Genomic DNA, 26,652 nt, shown 5'->3' on the forward strand with positions numbered 1-26,652 from the left:
TCACTATCCTTCTTAAGTTAATTTATTTCTTCAAGAGTTGTTACTCTTAAAACAATCTACTCTAGTTCTATACAAACCCCTTCATTCCTCTCCATACCCTAATTCATAATTTGGCTTGATGTCTCTACACTTCTTTCTATTCCATTAGACCCTAAATTTGTTCTCATCAACACTTTTGAACTCACCTCAAGTATCCTTTGAGTAGATCCCATTGCTTGGTTTGGATGATTAATCACTCTGGCTCTTGATACCTCTTTGTCTAATTTAAAATCATCATTTTTCAAATCACCTAATATTTGTGTGTTCTCAACCTTTAAGCCTTTAGAACCCTTTACCTTCTCTAGTTGTTCCTCATTCTGTAGGTCTTATTTTAAGATATTGGGTTCCTTTGTGACATGAATGTTATAGGAAGTCCCAATTTTCATAGATTCCCTTGTTAGACATTTCCAAAGGATTCTATTCTTCAACACCTCAATTCGTTGAATACATTTGCCAAACTTTGACAATGTCTCTATTTGTTTATTGATTCTCATGTTTGAATCTATCTCTACATAAAAATTGGCTACATATCCTAACTTTCTATTCAAAAAATCCCCTTCTATACCTAAATAGGTTCCCAGTGCATCTCCTATTCTAATTAATGCATCTTCTTGGTAGAATTTTGGTGGTAGGCCAACCAAAATAATCCAAGTTTGTTGTTTGTTACAATGATGTTTTCTAGGATCCAAACTAGGGTTCTAATATAACCTAATGAAACTAGATCCTTTGAAAAAATTGGCATTCCATAGATTAAATCCATTTTCAAATTGGGGTCTATACATACTATTAAAAAGAACACATTTTAAAGAGGGCAAATATATAACTTGCCTAAAAATTTTCTTTCCACCATGCCATAATTTCCTCTTGTGATCCGTCTAATCTATTCCATTTAACAAATAGAGCTCTATCCTTCAGGTGCTCTACTGAGGTCAAGAGATTTGGTGGAAGCATGTCCATTTTTCTCCCAAATATCTTAACATGATGAAGGTCCACTCTCTTCTTATCTCCTCTTGAAACACTATTTGGCCTCGGGTCTCCAACTCCCCAAAATTTTGTTTTCCATTGCACTGATCTATTTTCATTTTTGAACATTAATTCTTTCTGACTCCTGTCTTGTCCAAGTAGCATATTTGTTTATTTCTCTGTTACCCTTCAGCCCCAAACCTTTTCCAAAGCCACCATATTTCCAATTAGGTTTTCTCTCATTTTGGTTTTGGAAATTTCTTGGTCTCCTTTCTCCAATTGAGATGCCATTTGCTCTTGTAGCCACTCCAATTTTCTAATTTTTTGCAATCCCAGTCACATTCTCCAATCACCGTTGAAAAGGGAACTAAGAAGAACCATTCCTTCTCCATGGTCTCATTTGCAGAGGCTCTCGACACACCATGATTTTTTTCTCTAAAGTCAAATTATTAGAACTAGGGTAAAACAATCATTAGATCTTTAAATGGTAGGATATTGATTACTTGTAGAAATAATCTTTAAATAATTAAAAATTGGATGGAAATAGTATATTTGTATGAACTTTAAATTTAATTAATAATGTATGATTAGGAAAAGTCCTAGGATTTGGAGATGAGAGCCAAAACAAAGATTAATCATTATGTCTTTATTATTTCAATGGAAAACTAATTATATTTAGAGGAATAACCATATAAACTAGTTAATCATATATTTTTTCTATTCTTTTTCTAGCAACATTAAATTATAACTATAATAATCTAAGTGTTTCATGCTTAAAATCAGTTAGGTTAAACATAGCTAATTATACTAACAAGACAATCACAAAATCCTTAACTAATTTAGCAACCTTAAACATAAACCAATTAAATACAAGTGCAAGAAATGGATAATTAGTCTAATCAAACTCCCTATTTTACATCGTGGCTTCCATTCTCCAAAATTGTGTGATAGGTGGCTCTCATGTATTGCACTAGGATTCCTGCATAAGATAGGCACAATTATTTTGCAGATTATGATTAGTAAAAATGATGGATTGATCTTTTCTTTTATATATTTTCAGGTGAGATGGGGTGAGATTTGGAACTGGAGTGTTGATTGATAGATAACTGATTTTGATTGATCAGTTAGGTGAATTGATTGATCTGTTAACAGGATAGATTGAACTGTTAACTCAATTGATTGGATAGTTGACTCAATTGATTAGCCAGTTGACTGGATTGATTGAAGGGAAGACTGAATTAATTGATTAGTCAGAAAAGGTGATTTGGAGTGAAAAGGGGAGATTGAAGAGTTAACTGAGTTAACTAATTACTTAACTAATTTGATCAATCATTCATGATTTTCAACATCTGTTGTAGGATTTTGAATTGAAATTCAATTTCATCTTATTTGGTTTTGAATTTGGATTTTCGAATATTGAAATGCACATGAGACTTATTGAAATGTAGATTTGGTGAAATAAGAATTTGAGGAATTGAAATTAGATGAAATTAGCTGAAATTCAAATTTGGGGAATTAGAGGAATAGATTAATTAATTAAATAACTTAAATGAAATTATTTAATCATTAGAACTTGAATTAATTAAATAATAAAGATTATTTAATTAAGGAATTAATTGCAATTAATTAAATAATCAACACTTAATTAATATTTGAAATAGGGTTAAATGATTAATTGATTAAGAAATGGAAATTGAATATGATAAGACCTAAAATTATGTATTGCAAAATTTGGTCGTCCTGGTTTTATTTTTGCCCTTGGTCAAGCTATCAAGGTTTAGGGCTATAGGGGTTGTGTCTTTTATGATTAAAATCTTGGTCTAAAAGTAAGTCTTCGGTCCCTTTTATATCCCGTCGTTACCTTTTTCCCACTTAAGGCTGAGGGTTCCACTTTCATTCGCGGGGCCATTTTCATTTCCTAAGTATTAAGTGGTGATTAACCGGTTCATGAAATATGATATTTTTAAGTCATTTGCATGGAATTTCCTATAACTGGTTTTCCTTTTAAATATTTATGCCCACGTTTGTATTTTCATAAGTCTAAAGAGTCCTAAATACTACGACCGTTTGCTAAATGACAGGATGGATCCAACGGCTAGCATTCCCCTGTGATCAAAGATGCGAGGATTTTAATGACCGCGGCATCATGAGATTATGTTGCATGTTATCAGCGGAAATCGGCAGGGTTGGAAGTGTAACCAGTTTGCAGGTGGTAAAGGTCGAATTACTAACAGTCCCATCAATTTGCACGTTCTCAGAATGAATGGAAATGTTTTATCTTGAGGTAAAAGGTGCTCGATTTTTTAGTTCAAGAAGAGTCAATGGGCAGTATGGTAGGTGGTAAAGTTTGAATAGATTAGATGGCCCTTGTGTTCCCGCAATGGAAGTTACAAGGTGGTTACAGATGATGACATTGCGGGATGATGCCCTATGTCTCGGGGTGGCCAGGAAGACCTACAATGGGGCCCCTGATAGAGTTTGACAGAAAGATGAGGTGGTACTGATTAGTCCCAATTTTATGGGTTCATTGATACAGATGAAAAGTCAAGTGCTAAGTCAACAAGAGATGATTGTTGGATTGCCCAACTTGGAAGACAATCGATAACTAGTTTTCAAACTTTTTAAATACAAAGTTATGAGTCATTATTTTTATCGCGTGAATATTAATGGTGAATGAGACATTTGCATCCTTTCCTAGGAAATAATTAAAAGAATCTTAAAAGGTTTTTCATTTGCAAAATATTTAATAGCAATCCTGAAGAATTTCCTGCTATTGAAGGAGACTAAAACGACTCTCTGCGACATAGAATTGTCATCTCTAGCGAAAATCAAAAGCAGTAAGTTTGTTTGAGCTCTCCATATGTTCTTGAAACTAATTGATATTAAAAATTGTGTGTGAGGTTGCAAGAACAAAATTCAATTTGTTCTAGGGTTAAGATACTAGAGAGAAAATAGTGAAATTTATTTGAATTACTCTAGTAATTTAAAAATCTTATACTAGCCCTAGTTTTCCTTCCCAAATTTGGAAATATAGTATAATACCCTAGTTGTAGAAGATGGCTCCTTCATGGAAACATTTAGGGAAAGTTGATTATATGAAAATAAATCTTTATGATGATTTCTTGGACTAGTTAAAGCCCTCTACAAATGATAGGCAACAGGGGCAGAAGTTTGCGGATGGAAAAACGCTAGGGGAAGGGTTAACTAACAAATAATTCTATATGACCCAGTTTCAAGGGTTATTAGGGGAAATTATGGAGAGATTGTATTAACCATCAGAAGGGAGGAATTTCAAGATATTTTTGACTTGTATGAACCATCCCCTAGCCTGGTATCAGTAGATTTAAATAAACAAAAGGCAGAGTATTACAAGATGAAGGAATTTGTTAGAAAGAATTTCCTTCCAATGCATTTAGCCAGAGCAGAAAGTACAACATACCATATTGGCCCTAGCTCTGAAGAGTCATTCCCAATTGGTTCTTTCGCTCCCCATTTCTAGGCTACTTTCTTTTCTCTATGCCAAATATTGGGTTTTAGTCCCATTACAGTGATGCTGCCTGATTTTATGTACATGGCTATGCAAATACAACATCTGGACTTTACAATAGTTACCTTGAGGAAAAGATTCATGAGGGATTATTAGACATTAAGAATCAAGTTGCTAGTGTTAAGTTCTCCCGGTATTCTTTACTCATGCATATGTTCCTTTCAAGGAATGCAAATTATTTTGAGTGTACCATGAATCTCAGAAGGACAATAGATAATCAGGAGATTCCAATACAACTCTGGAGCACATACATGTCATGGGATAGACAAGAGGCTAGCTATATAAGGTTTGATAATAACTTTGCTTATAGGTTAAGACAAAGGTTGACAGTGAATCCACAGGGGATTCCTAAGGAACTGCATGATTTTGTGAGACCCAAGAATCAGGTGCCTCTTACTAGGATTGAACATAATTGGGGGGATTTTATCCCGTACTCTGTAAGTACTGTAATCAGAATCTATGGGTTTTTCAGACAACCTTGTGTACTTCCCTTCAATGTTCCTTTGAGAATGGGTTTTGCTGAGGTGATGTGGAAAATTAGATGTATTCATGATAAAGATTTAAAGGAAATGGAAAAGGGACATTCTTCCCAAATTACACCATTATCCCTTACTTTGTGATTATAAAGGGAGGACATGAGCACTTCAATAAATTCTTTGCTCCATATTATTTGGGGGTAAGTATAGCTAGCAATAGTGTTCCTGAGGGTTTTTACAACAATTTTAGAAGAAGAATAAAAGGAGTTTTGTTGCCCCATGTGTATAATTTTCCTTAGGACTTAATCAAAAACAAATTTGACCCCACGATTTAGGAATAGATAAAAGAGAAGTGGATAATTTTTAGAAAATTATGGGCTGCAATTCAGAAGATGGATCCAAAATATGATCCATTAAAGGATTTTTTCCCATTCCATGCCAAGATTGAATTTTTTATGAATTTTTTTGATGAATTGATGAAGGTCTTAAGGGAGAAGCTAGCCAGACTTGAAGAAGTTCATGGTCAGTAACAATTAAGCTCACAACCTCCTGTATCCTAGAGAGAAAGTGGTGTGATAGTAGGGAGGCCTATTAAAAAATCCCCTCACAAAAGAGTTAGAGAAGAAGCAAGTGAGGAAGAAGATAGTAGCAATGATAGTGGGAGATTGATAAGGAGAAAGGGTAAGAAGATGATGAGTTCAGAGCCTTTCCCCAAGATACAAACTAAGCCTCTTCAAGGAGTCAGGATTATTGATCTTGAAGATTTTGATAGAATTCCTTCACCATCAGCTGTATCTTTTTCACCAGTAAGCCAAGATGAGGAATAGGTGGAGCAAGACAGGTTTGTTGCAACAAGTGTAGAAATGCAGATTGGTATTCCTGTATTGCCTCCTAATTTGGAGTTGGATCTTAATCCCTTGGATATCGAGGGTAAAGCTTTCAGAGATGAAAGAATGGAGGCATGTGATAATTTCCTTGAGGATGATTCTTTTTTAAGAAGCCCAAGCTTTTTGCAGTTAGTATGGAAGACAAAGGTTGAGGAATACAAAGGAAGGATTACTGAGAGGAGGGCCCAAAGGCTAGATAGATCAGATCAAGAAATCCAAGAGGAAGTAAAGAATCAAATGAATGAAGAGTTCAAAGAAATCAATGCTGATGAGAGAAGGAAACTTGTAAGTTAGGTTGGAGTCTTGATATTGCCAGAATGGGATATAGCAGATGCAGTGGCATTTGATGCAATCAGGAAATCAAAGGAAGAAGAAGCAGGGTTAGTATTAAGAGGACCAGAGTTTGTAGATGATTATGCAACCTTGGCCATATGAGAACTAGAGGAAGGATCTAGGAAGCTTGACATCAGTGATTTAAACCCCAACTTGAGGGGAAGCTTAATTATAAAGAAAGCAGCTGTCACGTCAAGTGTAGAGGCTACAAAGTTAAATGTTGATGTTGCTAAGCTGGCACACAAGAGTGCAAAAAAGGAACCTTCAGAGAAGGCTAAGTTGATGAAGAAGTTTGACAAGATTTTTAATGATTATAACGCATCTCAGAAAAAGTGTGTGGAGATGAGAACAAGATTGCAACTCCTTGAACAAGGACAAATAAAGGTTTCCTATCATGCACTTACAGGACCATCTGAGCCATCAACATCCAGGTCGCCACCTATGGTCCAAGAAGGAGAAGCAGCTCAATTAAATACAAGTACTAATATCCCTGACATGGTATTAGTCCCATATGATGATGACGATGAGCTTGACAATAGAAGATCAACTAAACCAAATGAGTCTTAGCTTTTAGAGAAGATTGTTGAATTAGAAAGTAAATTGATAGAATCAGAAAAATAATCAGCCGAGCAGCAAAATGATATAGTTAGCTCTGTGCTAACTCATTTGAATTAGAAAATTGAAAGAAAGATAAACAATATCCATGCCTTATATTCTTTACTTTTTGATGCTATTCAAAAGTTTAATGATGATAAAGAAGTGGCAATCCCCCTATTTACAAAGTGGTTACAAAGGGGAAATGAGCTTAGAATGATGTCTATAGCCTTTAAATTTCATGCTGAGAAACCACATGCACTCCAACCAACACATTTGTTGATGAAATCAATGCAAGAAGCCCAAATTCTGCCAAAAAATATAGAAAGAAAGGTAAGGGAATTAATGAAGAGTTTTAGGGAATTAGAACAAACTCTTCTGCCAAATATTGAAGATAGAGAAGGGGTAGTTAAGCCTTTACAATTTTTGAAGGAAGAGGCAGAGAGAGTCATCAACACCTAGGTAGAAATGATATGTGATGGGATAAATATGGATATGTTGGAGGATAGTATGGATAAAATAATTGTTACAGGGTTAGTTTTTGAAAATTTTGAAAGAGAGGCAAACGAAGTAGCTGTTAAGTATATTCCATATAGGGAAAAAGTTGTTGAAGTCATGAATTTCAATTGGCCATCTGATGAATATTATAGTGCGTGGAGTAGCATGTATCCGAATGATGAATAGAAAGTTGTAAATAGTTTGCATAATTATTTTTATTTTTGAGTGGCGGATATTTTGGATTCCATAAGACAGGATGGGGGTAATTTTCATCATGAGTTTTGAAGAAGGCGACTACATATTTTGATCCAATATAAGCAATTTTGAGGATGATTGTTTTGTATAATAGAATGTAGTTATGTATAGTCATTCTAAGATGACAGATGTCTCCTCTCGCCTGAAGCTTGTTTGCTCCCTTGTTTTTTATAAAATGGAATTCAGGGCTATGAGACGGGGTTCAGAATTTTGGTCCTTTAAGTGTTCTGAATTTCTGTTTCCAAATAGAAAAGTGTAGGTGAAACAAAAGGATTGTAAAAGGTCATTTTACAGAGCAAAAAATAGAAAGAGTCTCATGTCTATAATTTTTGCAGGTTCTTGAAGGAGTTATGTATGGATTGTGTTCTTACAGAGACAACAAAATTAATGAATAAATATATGATTCAAACCCACTTCTTTGTAGTGTATTGTCCTATCATGTTTTGAATGCATATTATCAAGGATTTTATCATTCATTGCACTATTGTGGTGTATGTAATTTTTTGTTCATGCTTTGGTCTGAGAGGTCAATTAAATGCTTGAATGAAATTGCAAAGTGATAGGGATCTTTACAGTGATTTTGATAAGTAGTTTTGGGTGGGGCTTACAAATACGATGTATTGCAAGGCAATATTATCTCTAGTTATATGCAATTAGATAAATTATCCCAGAAGTACAGTCTAATGTAGTATGAATTCATGTACCCAATGGAATAAGGCACTGATCATAGTTAAGTGAATTCCTGGGTATTAATTTACTGTTTGGAATCACCACTGGTTTGCTATAACTTGTTTAATATCAGAATATTTTCACTTTATATGAATGTTGTCATGTGTATTAGTCATCTCATTCTCCAAGCAAGTTGAGGATCATTGAGGAATTTTCCATTCTTGAGCATTCTCCCTTATTGTTGAGTCTTTATATGAGATTATCTACTTTGTTTCATGCATGATTTGTGAGTGTGGCGTAAAATCACAAATAAGCATGGGGATCACCTTCCCTGGTTCTGCAGAGCCTAAAGTGTAGAAGGATCTCACATCCTTGTCATTGTTGGTCCAAGTTTGAAGAATATTAAACATTTGGAAGTGGCTTTCCATAGATATTTTCAAGAGAAAACAACTTGGTCTCTACCTTTGAGTCAGTGTAAACCCATTTTTGGCCACCAACATAAAATGGTGACTCTGCTAGGGAATGAATGATAAAGAGTCTATGGTTAAAGAATTCTTGTTTAAAATACACTAGAAGTTTTCATAATATTTGTGATTTGATGGTTGAGCTCATGGTTTTGTATTTTTGGTTCATGTTTTCCTATGAAAAAGGTATTCTACATTTTTTTGAGAAAGATATTCTGGTTTATGAACAAGATTCACATATTTCTTTCAAGAATTATCAAGTAGTATATTATTTGATGTCCCAAAGTAACTTGGGTGGTGACTCCAAGGTTTTTACGCCAGTGGGTATATCTTTGAATAATTCTAATGAATCTTTGAAGGACTCTCATACTATGAGTAAAGAAAAGAACACCAAGGTGACATGAGGTTGCACCCTAAAGAAAAGTTGGAAGAGCTTTAGGGAGCTCCGCAGAGATAGGGAACAAGAAGAAATGCAGATACAAGCATCACTCCCTCATCATGGAATCCCAAGCATAATAATGCAAGTAAGTCATAGTTAAACTTTGTTCCTAAGGTTCATGCATCATCTTCCAAAAGTTCTGAATTGGATAGTTTAGGATTTTCCAATTCTTTATTTGATACACCGATACAAGAAGAAATGCAACCACAAAGAAAAGAATCCACTCAAGTTCAATATTCAAAGAAGGCAAGAGGTTGGAGTAGAAGTAGAAGTCATCAAAGCAAGAATGCTATTGGTGTACCTCCTCCTCCAGGTCTCATAACAAATTTTTATCGTAGTTATGAATCAGTATGAGAACAAAATGATGTGAACTTGATTGATTTAGATGACACTTCTAGATTTGAAATAACTTTGCCAGACCCAGAAGAAGTTTTTGGAGATATAGATACATTGAGAAGAGAACTCCAAGAATAGATAGATCTCAGAAGTAAGAGAGAAAAAGAAAAATAACCTGAGGTTATTAGAGATGGTCTGATAAGACGGTTAGCAACACTCAAAGCCTTAGTGCAAGAAAATGATAAACCTAGTGTTGATGGCCCTATTCTAAGATAGATTGTAGATAAGAAATCTGAAAATGTCATAAGTGAAAAGGCTAAGAATATAGTAGATAACCATAGGTTAGTTGATCTTAGCCAGCCAAGTATTCAGGTTCCTAAATTAGACTTGGATAAGGGAAAACAAAAAGTTTTTTTTGTTAAGATAGATGATAGGAAGTCTTCAATTATCCTAGATTTAAGCCTAAAGTTATCCCAAATTGACATTGAGATAGAAACAACCAGGATAGAAAATGAAACTCTTGCAAAAGAGTTGAAGATAGTTGAAATGGAAGCCTCAAATGCAGAGATGAAAAGGAAAAGTGATTTCCTTAAGTTGTCAACTCTGAATAGTGCTTCATTTATTACCGGTCCATCCAAAACTTAGGTTATTTCTAGTGCAATGCCAAATGTCATTATGAGTGTTCCATCTCAAAATGACCAAAGTACTCAGAACACTGGGATTCCTCTTATTGGATAGAAAATTCAGGTAGCTACTCAAAATAGTAGTCATCTCCAATGTCCTAAATATTTTAACACAACTGCAAGGGTTAACATTAGAATAGATGCTATTCTAGCTAATACTATAACAAGTGTTGTAGGAGGAGCTGCAGCAATGCAATTTCAAAGAAGACCTATCCACCTAGAGAGGTATAGGCAATTACATTTTGATGGGATCCCAGGATATCCCAATATTATTCCAAATGAATCAAGGGATAAATTTAGTAAACTCACAGGTAACAATGCTATAATTAGTGAGGAACACCTAAGGGCATTCACTGACAAGCTAAATGATTATGAGGTGGAGCATGAAGATGTGGTTATGAAATTATTTATACAATCTTTGACAGAGGATGCCAGGGATTGGTATAGGGGATATCCAACTACAGGTATTAGTTCCTGGGAGGAATTTGAGAGATGTTTCAAGGAGTAGTATGGTGACAAAATAAACCCCAGTTTCATGTTAAATAAGTTCAATAACATCAAGAAATAATTGAACGAGGATGTGTCTGATTTCAATATCCAATTTCATAAAGCTATGCATAAGTTGCTTGAAGTGTTAAGGTTGGATGATAATGTTTGTCTGACTACATATATGAATGCATTTGATGCAAAAATGATACATATACTTAGAGACAAGGATCCTCAAACTCCGAGAGATACATTTAGAATAGCTATAAATGTGGAAGGAAATAGAAGAGCTTCGGGTAAGCTTGGAAGAAGAGAGGATCCTAGATTTTCTAAAAGTGCCAAAGATAAAATTGAAAAGTCTTCAGATACAAAACCTAAAGAGAAAGAAATATGGGACAAGGTATTTAATACCTTGAAGGATTTGAAATTGACTGTGGCAAAAAATGACAAGAGTTCTGTACCAGAAAAGCCACAGTTCAATAAATTTAATACACCACTAAGATTGCAAGATTAACCTTACAATACAAATTAGAAGGATGGAAAGCCTTTCCAACAACAAAAGGGTAAACAAGAACAACAAACCCCTGACCCATTACAGAAACATACAGTGAACATGGCAGATGATACTCCCTAGTGTGTTGCTTCTCAATCACCCCATTCACCTGAATATTGTGTCGTAGCATAATTTATTTCTACTAAGGATGAGACACATGAAGAAGAGGAGGAAACCTTTGAAGGTGATAATGTTGACTATCTTATGATTTCTTCCTATCTTGGAGAAGCAGCATATTCTTCTGATATTGAGACTCAAGACTTTGATATAGATAATCAAAGGCAAATAAATGAAACATATCATCAACGGGTTTTTTCTGATGAGGAATTATCTGTTGATGACCGAATGTGAAATGTTGAACAAGGTGAGTGTTCTGTGTCCTTGAGAAGACCCTCAAATGAAGAAATTGCTAAAATGACAACTACTATGGTAGCTCAGGTAAAAACCAATTATCAATTGAGAAACAAGGTTATAGGTGAATAACAAGGCAAGCCTTCAGGTTTATTTGTCAAGGAATTAAAAAATAAAGGAAAAGAGGTCAAGGAGGACAAATCAGTGAAAGAAGCAATCAAAATTAAGGAGGTCAAGAGAAAGGAGTGGGATAAGAAAGCAGAGGTTGTGAAACCTATTGAAAAAATTTCTCCACTTAAGATGAAAGCAAAGATGGTTGAAAATTTTGCTTCTCCTATTGGAGAAGACTCATAGAAGACACAAAATATTGAAGGCAACATACCCAAGAAATATGAAGAACATTGAGGTATGTCACTTGAATTACCAAATTATACACTTATGGATATGCTTTAGTTGCTTTCTCAGATTACAATTAAGGTTCCTTTGCAAGAGATGTTAAGAATTGAAGAGCATAGGGAGAAAGCCATGGCCTGGGTCAAGGGTATTTCCCATTCTATTGAAATTGAAAATAAGAATATATCTCATAATAAAAAGGAACGGATGATTAAAAATGAAACAAAGGATAAAGAATTAGAGGGAATGGTTTCCCAGATTCCCCAAATTTATCTTGAAGATACAATAGGGGAGAGCCCTGACAATGTAGATCTTTTCTTTCTAAGTGCCATTATAAATGGAGGAGTATTGAAGAATTTTATGATTGATTCTAGGGCCTCAAATAATGTCATGCCAGCAAGGGTAATGCAGTCCATGGGTTTAAAGGTAGATACTCCTCATGAAAGATGTTATGATATGGATTCAAGAGAAGTGCCTGTGATAGGAACTATAAAGGCACTACCTTATAAACTTGTTGTTTTCCCTAAGAAATAATTAGTTATGTGTGTCCTAGTTGTGGATATTCCACCTCATTATGGGATGCTATTATCGAGAAAATGGAGTGCCTCTATGGGTGGAAGTTTGAAATGTGACCTATCTTATGCTACTTTTTGCATTGATGGTAAAAATGTAAAGGTCAAAAGAGAATCCAGGGTACCATATATGATGGTACATACAGTACAATCTGATGAGGATATGAGTTGTTTTGTAGACATAGAGATAAATGCATTTAGGGTTGAGATTCTCCACTGAAAGGAACAACCTGCATTATTGAATGAAGAAATAGAAAAATCATTAGGAGATGATGATTTGTGGACCATGTATTTTGATGGAGCCAGTTCTAAGGAGGGCTCAGGAGCAGGTGTGTTATTCATATCATGCCATGGAGAAACTTTTATGTTTTCTTTTACTTTGTCCTTTGCATGTACACATAATGTAGCAGAATATGAAGCATTGTTGCTTGGTTTGAAGTTATCTGAAAAACATGGGATAATGAATCTCAAGGTGGTTGGAGACTCTAAGTTAGTCATATCCCAAATGAGATCTGAATCTGCATCAAAAAATGAAAGGATGAAACAGTATAGAAATGTTGTATGGGACCAAATTGAGAACTTTGATGCATTTGGTATTGAATGGAAAGAGAGAAGTCATAACAGAATGCCTCATCTCCTAGCAAATATAGCTTTAAGGCCAGAGGACATCACTTTTGTTGGAATCTCAAAGATTAAGATTCAGACAAGGCCTTTAGTCCCTGATAACATTGAAAACTGGCAGGTTTTTAATCATGATGATAATATTTTAAGATTTCTACATTGTGTAGATGAATATGAAAATCAGGAGATTGATTTCAGTGCTTTTGTGCAAACAAAGGATGATAAGGAAATAGTCTTTGGGAAGGAATTGATTCAATTGAAGACAAATAAAATTCTTAGAGGTTTGGTTGTGTTTAGAGAGGGTGTTTGATAGTCAAGATAAAGCTAAGGTTGTTACTACTGCCCCACACCTTGAAGATTTAGAAGAAGTTAACCTTGAGACAAAAGAAGCTCCAAGAAAGCTATATGTTGGAAAGAAAATGTCACCCAGGGTTAGAAAAATGTTAATTTATTTATTGAGAAAATACAAGCATGTTTTTGCTTGGTCGTATGATGATTTGAAGGCTTACAAGGAAGATTTATTTCAACATGAGATTCCTTTGAAAGAAAATGCCAAGCCTTTTAGGCAAAAACAAAGGTCTATTAATCTAACATTAGCACCTAAAATACAAGAGAAGTTATTCAACCTAAGAGACATTGGGATTATAAGACCTATCAAACATTCATCATGGGTGTCTAACTTGGTGCCTATCAGAAAAAAGAATGGAGATATCAGACTATGTGTTGATTTTAGAAATCTGGATATATCTTCATTAAAAGACAATTATCCATTGCCAAATATGGAAGCAATGTTACAAAGGGTAAGAGGTTGTGAGCTTTTATCAATGATGGATGGATTTTCAGGTTATAACCAAGTGATGGTTAAAGAGTCTGAACAATACAAAACAATATTTACTACACCTTGGGGAACTTATGTTTATATAAGAATGTCTTTTGGTTTAACAAATGCAGGAGCAACATCTCAAAGAGGCATGAATGTTGTATTTTCTGATATTATAAATGTATTCTTAGTGGTATATCAGGATGATTTAACATCTTATTCCAAGAAGGAAAGTGATCACTATGGTCACCTTGAAATTTTTTTTAACAGAGCTATTGAATATGGGATATCCTTAAACCCAAAAAAATGTGCTTTTGGGGTAACTGAAGGTAAGCTGCTAGGTCACATTGTTTCAAAAGATGGTGTGAGAATTGACCCAGAGAGCGTGATAGTGATAGATAAAGTCCCGCAGCCCAGAATAGTGAAATGTATCCAATCTTTCTTTGGGCAGATAAATTTTTTAAGAAGGTTTGTCACTAATTTTGCTGAAATTTGTAGACCTATATCCAAAATGTTAAAGAAAGGTGCAAAAATTGAATGGAATGACGAGTCAGTTAAGGCATTCCAAGAGATTAAATAGGCTATTAAAAATGCACCTATTCTTAAAACACCTAATTATGAAAAACCTATGCGATATTTTCATTTACATCTTTTCATACTATTGCAAGTGTATTATTGCAAAATAATTTAGAAGGTTTCGAACAACATATAGCATTTTTTAGTAAGTCTTTGCAAGCTGTAGAATTGAAGTATGATTTAAATGAAAAGCAAGCTTATGCACTAGTGAAGGTTTTTAAAGCTTTTAGAAGTTACTTTATGGGAGCAACAATGGTTGTATATGTGCCTAGTGCAGCAATTAAAGATATTTTCACACAACAAGAAGTGTCTGGAAGAAGATACCGATGCATAAACTGGATCCAAGAATTTAATATTGATATCCAAATCACTAAATTAGTGAGAGAATTAGGATTGGCAAAGTTAATGGCCCAGAGTAATTTGGATGCTAATCAAATACATATTGTGGAAGAAGAGCACAGGTCTTGTATCTGTGATATGGATGGTTGCAAATGGTATGATGATATCATATATTATTTGTAGAGGATGAAATGTCCCGAAGACAAGACTGATAATAAAATGAGGACACTAAAATTACATGCTATTAAATAGTCCATTGTAAATGGGAAGCTCTAGTAGAGGAACGGTGATGGTGTCATGTTAAAATGTGTGGACCAAGATCAAGCTCATAAGTTGTTGTCTAAAATACATAGTGGAGTTTGTGGAGGGAATTATATGTCTAAAACAACTATACACAAAGTATCAAGAGTTGGGTTCTAGTGGCTGACAATTTTAAAAGATGCACATCAACTAGTCAAGAAATGTGACCCATGCCAAAGATTTTTAGGAAATTTTCCATTAAGACCTGTAAATGTGCAAGCTCCATTTTAGTAGTGGGGTATAGATTTCATTGGAGAAATAACATGCAAATCAAGTAATGCCCATTCTTGGATTTTTGTAGTCACTGATTATTTTACTAAGTGGGTTGAAGCTATACCCACTAAAAAAGCAACAAGTAAGGTGGTAATTGATTTTCTTATAGACAATATATTGACCAGATTTGGATGTCAAGTGAGGATAGTCTCTAATAATGCAATGAATCTTAGGTCAGAAGAATACGAAGACTTCTGCAATAAATATGGTATCTAGATTTCTTATTCATCACCTTACAACCCATAAGGAAATGGGCAAGCTGAATCCAGTAACAAAACTTTGATGAAGATTATTAAACAAATCCTAGAAAATAATAAAAGGGCTTGGGATTCAAAGCTGAGATTAGTTGTTTGGGAAAATAGGGTAACAATCAAGAAAGCAATTGGATGTGCACCTTTTGATTTGGTGTATTGTATACATGCAAAGTTACTCCAAAATAATCTAATCGAGATGTATAAATTTGTCCAAACTTATAACTGTATAAACCTAAAAATGGTCTGAAGATAATTAATTGAATAAACAATTATCCAATTAATCTCCCTTCCCAATTTATTTGAATTCATCAACAATTTGATTAAATATCCCTTTTCATCTACTTATTAATAAATCTAAGGATTTATTTAATAAGTTCATTTCAATAATCCCCCTTTGATTAATTAATTCAAATTAATTAATTCTTCTTCATCAAAATCATTTCTTCTAATCTTCTAATTAATTAAAACAAATCAATTATGAGTTGTTGAAATTAATAAGCCTTTTCCTATTATTTGAATTTCTAAATTCAAATTCTCCTAACTTTTAACCACCTAACCTAACCCTTCCTAAACCTAACCCATTCCATCTGACCACCATGTCCCCTTTCCTTGAACACTTTGTCCTCTCATGAGCCAAGATTTGTGACACTAGTCACTAAGTGTTCCCTTTCATCCAACCTCTTATAGAAGCCTCTTGACACTTGTCACCATAGAGATGACAAATGTTCCCTTTAATCCAACCCCTTTGCAACGTCCTCCAATTTCACCATTGAAATCTTCAGACTTAATCTTGACTGTTGATTCCTACCACCTCACCCCTAGCCTTGGAAATCCTATAAATAGACCTCATTTTGGAGCACAAAGGGTCTTGAATTGATTCATCTCATTTGCATTCAAGCATTGTTACTGTAGGCATCTAGCTTCTAGTTTATCATTCTTAGCATTGTTATCCTTTTCAATTTTAGCTTAATTGCATCTTCATTCTAGCTTATTTTATAGAATAATCATGAAATCATGTAGCTTAATCAAGCTATCCTTGCTAGATCATGCATCTTCATCATTTAAATCCTCCATCTAAGTGTAGTCAAGTCACTGGAATTTGCATAACAAGATCTGAGAGCAAAATTCATACTTGCATTTACTAGGAGGCGATAAATCGCTTAGTTATGGTTCTATCTTTCTTTGATTTAAATTCATTTACCATGCTTGTAATGATCTATTGAGTGTTTTGTGTTTTCAGGTACAGGTACACTTCACATACATGACATTTTGGGGCCCACCGTGGGGCTAGAATCATCATTTTTGGCCTCTCAAACTTCAACAAGACTTCATCTCTATCGGGTCTGAATCAGAATATCATACGAGTTCATTCTCTAGCTCGTACGAACTTCCTTTTAGTCTAGGATGACACCTCATCCTAACTCGTATCAGGTAAATTTTGTGTCATACAATATCATTTAGCTTGTTGTGTGAGGTCTGAAGTTGTATTGTATGAGTCTCTATCTCGATCTATTCTGACTCATATTTTCTTATTCTTGTGTCGTACGGACCTGTTACTGCCCTTGTGCAAAATCTAAAGTTTTGTCGTTTGATCTGTTAAATCATGTTGTGCGAGTTTATGCCCGTGTCTTTAAAATAAACTGCATTTTTAGGGTTTTTTTGTAGGTCCCAGAGATAACTGAGAGGGGGGGGGCAAATCAGTTGTCTAATAAATTCAAACCAAAAACTTATTAACTAGCTTAATGCTTAATACCGGTAAATCAGTTAAGTATGCCGGTAGACAGTGTTAACAGTAAATTGCTATACCGGTAAGAATTAATGCATGAAACATAAGCACAAAGTCATCCACAACACATGACACCAATATTTGTACGTGGAAGCCCTGTAAGGGGAAAAACAATGGTGGGAAACCTTACCCACAATTAGATGATACTACTACAAATAGTAAGTGTACAAGAGGGGTCTACACATGCAGAAAGACCAATAGCCTAGAGCTCACTGCTCAATCACAAATGGGAGTCACACTGACTACAGTTGGATGGTTAAATCCAATAAGAATGTACAGCACAAAATAGCATCTTCATATGCTAGTTTCAGTACCGATGTAATGCTGATATGCTTCTATGAAACCTAACTTCACCTTCAAATGATGTCTTCGTGTATGCCTCTGCTTTATCTCGCATATGCCTTTTCTTAAATGTTTTTCGCATTCCACACTTGATCTTTCAAATAAGATCTTACATTTATATCATACCCTAAGACCAATTTTAGTAGGTCGGCTCTACAAGATATTACAATAAAAACATTTTACAAACAATACAATATTCGATGCAATAACTGATTGAACATGTCAGCTTAATGCATTTACAACAATAATAAATCATCTCCATAGTGTGCCATGCTGATCTGGAAAAGATAAACCTGCCGGTGTAACCCTAGATAACCTGGACCTATTTGCTGGTAAAAGCAAATATGCAACTAAGAATATACCAATGATTATTACTTCAAAATAAAATGTCCACATGATGTCTTCAACATTACCAAGTGTCTTCCATGCCATTTTAGGTACCGGTGAACATTATATCCTATCGGTTAATTATATACCGGTAACTATTGCACAGTTTACTGTTTGCTAGTGAATGTTGCTGGATCTCCAAAGTAGGTGTATTTAGTGGGTGTTGACATCAATGACAAAACCATACCAAAATACCAACAATCTCCCTCTTTGGCATTGATGGCAACACAAGATGGAAAAACCATCAAAGTGCCAAAACAGAAATGCCAAGTGTAAAACCAACAATCTCCACAAAAGGACAATCTCTCCCCCTGGAAGCAACATGAGTTATTTTATGTTATCCTGTACCAATTTTCACCATAGATATCTCTCCTCAATTGATAATGTGGTTTTCCATATATCTCTCCCCCTTTGACATCAAATGCCAAAGCTATTAAATTTAAGTTCATACAAAAATACCAACTACTCCCCCTGAGAAGTAGCTTCCTCATCAAATACTGGAATAAAAGATTTGTCCATTTAATTCTGTTGGTTGATGACAATCATCAACTGTCTAAGTCTCTACTGGTGGAGGTATGACTCTGAGCTGATCTCTGAGATACTCAAAAGTTTCTTTAGGCAAAGGTTTTGTGAAAATATCTGCAAGCTGTTCTTTAGTATTCACATAAACTAGTTTTATCTCCTTCAACTTTTTCCCTTAGAAAATTCATTTTGATAGAAACATGTTTTATTTTAGAATGTAATACTGGATTCTTAGATATATCAATTGCTGCAGTGTTATCACAATATATAGTAATAGGTTCCTTGCATTTTACCTTTATGTCTTTCAACATTTGTTTAAGCCAAAGTACCTGTGTACAGTTTGTTGCTACTGCAACATATTCTAATTCTGTTGTTGATAAAGATGTACAACTTTGTTTCTTACTTAACCAAGAAACTAATCTCTTTCCAAGAAAGAATGCTCCTCCAGTGGTGCTTTTTCTATCATCCACATCTCCTGCCCAATTTGCATCTGTGTATGCATATAGATCAAAATTTTCATCTTTAGGATACCATAATCCAAGATTTGCTATGCCTTGTAAGTATCAGAAAATCCTTTTTACTGCTGATTCATGATTTTCCTTAGGATTACTCTGAAATCTAGAAACTATACATACTGCATTCATAATATCAGGTCTGGTTTGTGTCAAATATAGTAAACCTCCTATCATAGATTTGTATCTAGTTGGATTAACAGGTGTAGATTCATCCCTTTGAAATAATTTGTCATTTGTAGTCATAGGTGTGCTTACCGGTTTAGAGTTCTCCATCCCAAATTTCTTAAGTAGTTCTTTCAAGTACTTAGATTGACTCAAAAATATGCCTTTATCAGTCTGTAAAATCTGCAATCCTAAAAAAGAATTTTATTTCTCCAATCATAGACATTTCAAATTCTTGCTGCATTTCAAGAGAACATTCTTTGCATAATTCATCTTCTCCTCCAAAGATTATATCATCAACAAATACTTCCATAATCAAGATGTCACCATTAGTTACTTTGTAATATAAATTGCTATCTGCATTTCCTTTAGTAAAACTAATCTTTAAAAGATACTTATCCAATCTTGCATACCAAGCTCTTGGAGCTTGTTTTAATCCATACAGAGCTTTTCTTAATCTGCAAACCATATCATTGTCATATGTCAAGGAAAATCCATCAGGTTGTTCAATATAGACTTCCTCTTCAAGATCTCCATTCAACAAAATTTCTAGAGGTGCCAAGTCAGTTATTGTCTTTTTCTTTTTCTTAGGGGTCAGCTTCTTTTTAGGTGTGACCTTTATGACCGAATATCTCACAGCTTGTTGCTTCTGCCTTGTCCTTCTAGGTGAAGGAGTGGTTGCTGGTGAGGGATCTCTTTTCCTAACAACTCTTTTAAAAGTTGCTGGCATATCTCCTTCTGAGGAAGTACCTACCGGTGATAGATAAGCTTCAGGTTGTGGGTCTGCCAACTCATCTTCAATTATGCTGGTTTTCTTTAATATATCTTCCTTTATGGCTTTTGCTTGTCTGGATCCTTTTCTCACAAATGCCTCAACCTTTTTCACTCTTTTCTTTGATTGAATTTGGCTTTTTATGGTTTTAGCACTACCAAATATTTCTTCTTTAGGTTCATTTGGGGCTTCTAGAAGTGCTTTGGCATAAGTTTCAACTATGTGGTCATCTGTTTCATAGCCCATTTCTGTTACCCAGATTGTCCTGGGGATGACTGCTTCCATCCATATTTCATCCTTTTTGATAACAAGGCATATATCATCTTTGTATTTGTCTACAATCTTCTGTGATAACCTTGTCCTTTTCTTCATTTTTGTTTTTAGTGCTTGGAAAAAGTCATGAATGATGTTTTCCTTATTGTCGCCCATGGTATTGAATAGTTATGTCAGTTGCTTTCCTACCGGTATGTCATATCCGAAATCTTTATATCCTATACCGGGAACTTGTTTTGTTATATGAAGCATTAGACACACTAATAGATTCCCAAATCTGAAGGTTCCTTTCTTATCCTTCTTTATCTTCCCAAGGTTGTCTATCAGTTCATCCTTTAGCCATTCATAGATGTCAATTTTTGCATTGTCAGTTATTATGTCATAAGCACTCTTGATGCATAAACTTGAAACTAAGTTGAGTCTATTGGCATGAGTGGCTTTGTAACCTAATATCATGCTTATGAATCTCACATTTGTATCCTTTACATCATTAACCCTTAAGGATCTTTTATCAGATGTTGCACCTGTTAGGTCAATGACTAAATCATTTGAAACTTTCTTGTTTTTATCTGGTCTTTTACCGGTGGCCGGTAACCCTGTGACAGCCTTTACCACTTGCTTGGTGATCTTATGAATTGTATCTAACTAGAAAAATTCTCCATGAACTCTGCTTAATACTATCCTAATCACATCCTTAAGAAATTCAGGAATACTAAGGATTCTTGTGAATCCTAGGGTTTCAATGATTTTGTGTTTAGCTTTGATATTGCCGGTATCATCACATATCTTAGTTTTGTACATGGTTTTGATTTCCTCGTCTCCTAGCTCTTCAATATTGCAGTGAATATACATTCTAGGGTCTTCAGCATATACAACACCTTTAGGGATTTGAGAGAATGCACCTAAGGTATCATCTTTCTTTGCTATTTCAGGGACCAATTGAAATACAGGCCTAGGTCTTTTAATTACTTCCACAATAGTAGGGTTCGCTATGTATTCAATTGCAGAGGAGGATGCCATGATAAAATACCTTTTTTTCTGTCTTGGATGAATGATTTCTTGGAGTGTTCTTGCTTCTTGCTCGAAATGCCTTAGCTCAGAAATCTTCGTGCTCTTTGAAAGTTTGAAATCACGGTGAAATGAAATGGAGCCAAAACCTTATTTTATAAAGTTTTTTTCACTACCTACCACATTAATTGCTTGCCGGTAATGTATTAGCTTAACTTTATTTGCCGGTAATGAGTGATTTTCAACTTCTTTTCTCTAACCGAGGGAATAATAGCACATGTGTCATTAGATTGCCAAACCCTCAAGATAATTTTCTTCAATTAGATGAAGAACTTCCTGCCAGTGGAGCATTGCTCTGTCCTACCGGTAGAGCATCACATTGTCTTGCCAGTGGAGCATTTGTTGGTTCTACTGGTGGAGGAGTATTCCCAATATTTAGATCAGCTTTTCTAATCCATTGCTTTGAGAATTCTTACTTAACCTCTTCAACCTTTTCTTTACCTTTCAAGCTAGTACTTTTTTTGTGTACCAATGTACCTTTACTTCTACAAAATTTAGCAATATGACCAATCTTGTTACATGCATAACAAGTTACATTATTTTTCTGAATAGCTTTCTCATAACCTATGCCAGTTTGTGTTCTACATTGATTTGATAAATGTCCAAATCTTCCACAAACATAACATCTTACATTCATTTGCAGTTTTTAGAGTTTTGACCAACTTTGTTGCTTTTGGAGCATTGACCGATGGGAGGATTGATATTCTGATAATTCCTAGATCTACATTCATTTTCCCTATGACCATATTTATTACTATTAAAGCATTTTCCATTGAATTTATAAGTATTAGGAGGTCTTACCAGTTTGCTGTGATCCTGAGTATTTGTAGTACCAGAGCTTTCTCCAACTTCAAATCCAATTCCAAAAGTATCACCTTTGGGTTTTTGATTCTTCAATAAGGTACCAAGTTCTTCTGAGCTTTTCTTCAATTTTTCTTTGTGTTGATTTGCAGTTTCCAATTCCCTTTCCAAGATTTCTTTTTGTCTCATTAGTTCATTCGAGTCATTTTGAGTATGCATCAGATCTGTCTTCAACATGTCATTTTCATAGCTAAGTCTTATGTTCTCATTTGCTGCATCACTTAGCCTTCTGGTCAATTCTTCTTCATTCTTCTTTCTGTCCTCAATCTCTTTGCAAAATCTCATAGTCATATCCTACATTTCATTTTTTGTTGTCATGATCTCTTGTTTCAATTTGCTTATCATATCATTAAGTGATTCCTTTTCATCATTTTCATTTTGCAATTTTTCACAAATTTCTCTTCTCTTATTTCTTGTAATAGTAAGATTTTCTTGAAGTGACTGAATGATATCCTGAGCTGCTTTTAAATCATCTTCTAATTTGATATTTTTCAACTTCTCTGCATCATACTTAGTAAGAGCTCCTTCAAGTTGCTTCATCAGATTTTCCATTTTTACTGGTGTCAAGATCTTCCTCAAACTGTTAGGCTTATGAAAATAGAGGACCAAGCTCTGATACCAATTGTTAGGGTTCCCACAGATACTGAGAGGGGGGGGGGGGTGAATCAGTATCTGACCGGTAATGTAATTTTCTTAATATAAAACATGCAGAACATAAAGTAATAGTGTACCGGTATGTAAGAATTAATGTAATAAACAGAATCAAAAACATCCACATGAAAAGAACACCATAACACAAGATGTTTAACAAGGAAACCCGGTGTGGGAAAAACCTTGGTGGGATTTGTGACCCACAATATTCACTTACTAGCCAATAAGAGAATATTACTTACAATAGGGGCCTGCACATGCAGGAAGGCCAACTGCCTAGAGCACACTGCTCAGTGAGAAGTCACACTGACTTACAATGAGGATTATGCTAATCCAATATTCTATACTTCTTTATAATAGCATCTTTAATGCCAGATTCAGTACCGGTTCTTTCTCTGTTCTTTACATATACCCTTGACCTATAATTCACACATTAGGTCTGCCTAATAATTTTCTTTATGCTCCCTTACCTATTCTACAAATGTCTACAATGATCTCCTTTATATACAAGAGTCATTTTACAATTTGCCAAGTCATCTTATAATAATAAACAAAATATTACATATCAAAAATCCTGTCGGCCTCTATGCCAGTATACATCTTTTCTTCTATGTCGGTGCCGGTGCCAATGTAGAGTGGTCTTGTTGATGTCAATGCACTATCTTGCTTGAATAATGCTTTGCCGATAGAATGTCTTGCCGGTGCCATAGGATTGCAAGGTTGCCATCAATGACAAAACCTTCAATCACACACAATGTCTCATTGGAGTGTCCATATGCCAACATTTTTAGTTTTAATCTAATCATTCCTAATGCTAACCTTGATTTGTTTGTGAGATTTTGGCAGCCTAACTCTTTTTCTGTAGGATGATTGTCAAAGATACGCTTGTCAAAGACTAAATTCAAAAAACAATCAATGAATACTAACGGATTTATTGCAGGTTGCCTAAAAGAATTCAACAAAACTTTGTGTATTCCTTAAATTTTTTCTAGGCACACTTCAATTTTGCTAAGGGAAATGAACCATCATGTCTTATTTGACTATGATGATAGGCGAGTATGCTCTCACCTTTCTTAGGTGATCAGAAAGCTAGAATCATCTTTTTCTTTTATTAGTACATATCTTTAGCAGGCCTGCCCTCCCAAGGAGCTAAAAACTCTTAAAGCCATTACGGCCAGTGTGAGGGGAATGACCTAAGTGGGAATGGGTAACGCCAAGTAATTGAACCCACTATAAAATAAATGTGATTTTATGAAAATCAAGTCAATGGTAGTGCTCGAGAATAGCTCTCCTTCGTACCTTCGGGTATATCAAACCTTGGTTTTCAAGGCTAGGAGACCTCTTAATTGAGTATTATACCCCGACGTGCCAAACGGATCCCTTATTAGTTCCGGTTAAACTAGAAGCTACCCGATTCACCTCCAAAAAAGTGATAATCTTTGTGCAAGAGAGATAGTAGTGTTGGCATATGTGCAAAGTTTGATGACATGATGATAATGTATGTTGTCATTGATGCCAATATGTTGAAGTGTGAACCGGTACATTGAAGTAAGTAAACTGGCAAGTGAACCGGTATGATGGTGTGAACCGATATACACAAAAAGTGAACCAGTATATGAAAAGTTTGCATCAGGGTTTCATTTGATATGACTATCGGTTGGTAGTCTCAGCTTTAGGGTTTCCGGTTGATGTATTCCAAGTCTATGTGATTCGACTGACGACATCCTATGATGAGTTATCATTGAAATGAAGATTATATCACATTGCCACATCAGCCTTGTGCACGTGAAGGATTTCCATGAGGATCTTGCATGAAGAAGATTGATTCTATCTACCTCGGGAATGTGCAAAATCTTAGTAAACGGTGGAGAGCGCGTGATGGGTTATCAGCTTCCAAAAGCAGTGAAGAATAGATGATGGAGAATGTCTTGAGATTTGTTCAAGATTGTTTAACCCCATATAATGTGATTAAACGACCAGGATTGGACTGACTGTATTGTTGACCTAGATGCTTAGGGTTTTAGGTTTTGGCCACTGACCTAATTGTTATCTATAAGGTCGATGATGGTTTTCATTTGAGGTTGTTGGCAAATGAATGTATGTGAGGTTATTCTTGCCAGACCAAAGGAGTAAGCAGAGATTTGTAGAGTGTGATTGCAAATGTAAAGAAACTGAAGTGGATCTGCCTTGGCATTAAGTGTTGTTATCAGATCAATGTATTACCTGTTGACTTCTAACCATTTCAGCAGATGGAAAATCCCTTTACCAAGTATTCATCCTCACCATGGTTTTTCCCAGTTGGTTTTACAAGTGAAAAATTAGTGTGTTATGAGTGATGCTTTTTCATGTGATGTTTTAGTGTTTTCAGTTAAGCAGTAATGCAAGTTGATCCAATGGTCATTGTATTTCTGATGTATTACTTGCTTAAGCATATAGGTGAATTTGAGATGAGATATTAGGTTTTGATAAGATCTAAGTGTTACTAGTTTATAACTTTCATAGTCACTATGTTTTACTCGTATTGCCTTGGTTTAGGTTGGTGAGATTGTTTACCAGTTATTGGAGTCTTTGCAGTTTAAGTTGTTTAAGAAGTTTTTGTCTATACTGATTCACCCCCCCCTCTTTGTATCTATTGGGTATTTACTGTTCATCATTATTCATCAAGTAACTCTTCCAAGACACTTGCCATATTGTGCCCCCATTAGCGTTTGGAGTCGGATAATACGATGTTGAGAATCCATTGTGTGAGACTCAATGGCCATATTTTGATAAGCTATTGGGTATGTACCTAAGCTTGCAAGCAAAGGTTTTCTCTCCTCTGCCAATTTCCTTAGGGTTTAGCATGCTTAGAGTCATTTATCACATCATGTGTTTGCTATGTATTCATCCCTAAATTGAAAAATCAGACATCTAAAATTGGAAAACGTAAGCAAAACATCAAAATTCACTAATCCAAATTCGGCAAAACAAGCATATTTTTCATTGTCCTGTTCTCAGTCGTACGAGGCAGGTTCTCTGTTGTACGAGTCAGGTGATTTGTCATATGAGGAATATGTTTTTTCCTATGGTTCATGAAGTTTTGTCATGCGAGTCTCTACTTTTTCAAAGGAAATTTTTGATTTGTCGTCTGGTCATGTATCCTTTGTCGTGTGGTTCATGAAGTTTTGTCATACGAGTCTCTACTTTTTCAAAGGAAATTTCTGATTTGTCGTCTGGTCTTTTATCTTTTTTTGTATGGTTCATGAAGTATTATCGTACGAGTCTCTATTTTTATCAGTCTAGAGCTGTCTCTTTGCATGAATTTTTCAGGTCTGTCATTCTGCTTGATCAATTTGCAGTAATCATAAATATTTGTTATCTATCATTTTGTGCTTAAATTGTCTTCTTGGTTTTCTTGGTCAAGTTATCATTCCTCAAAATTAGACTCTATAAGATAAACACCTCAAGATTTTCAAGTGCTCACCCTCAACAAGCTCAAGATCTAAACATCTCAAAGTGCATTATCACCCTCTTTGATAAACTGATCACTCAAAAATAGTTTCTCATCAGAATCAATCATCCTTTATCACGAAACTAAAATGTTTGGTTAGGA

The sequence above is a fragment of the Cryptomeria japonica genome, chromosome 4, assembly GCF_030272615.1.
Source record: "Cryptomeria japonica chromosome 4, Sugi_1.0, whole genome shotgun sequence".
NCBI lineage: Eukaryota > Viridiplantae > Streptophyta > Pinopsida > Cupressales > Cupressaceae > Cryptomeria > Cryptomeria japonica.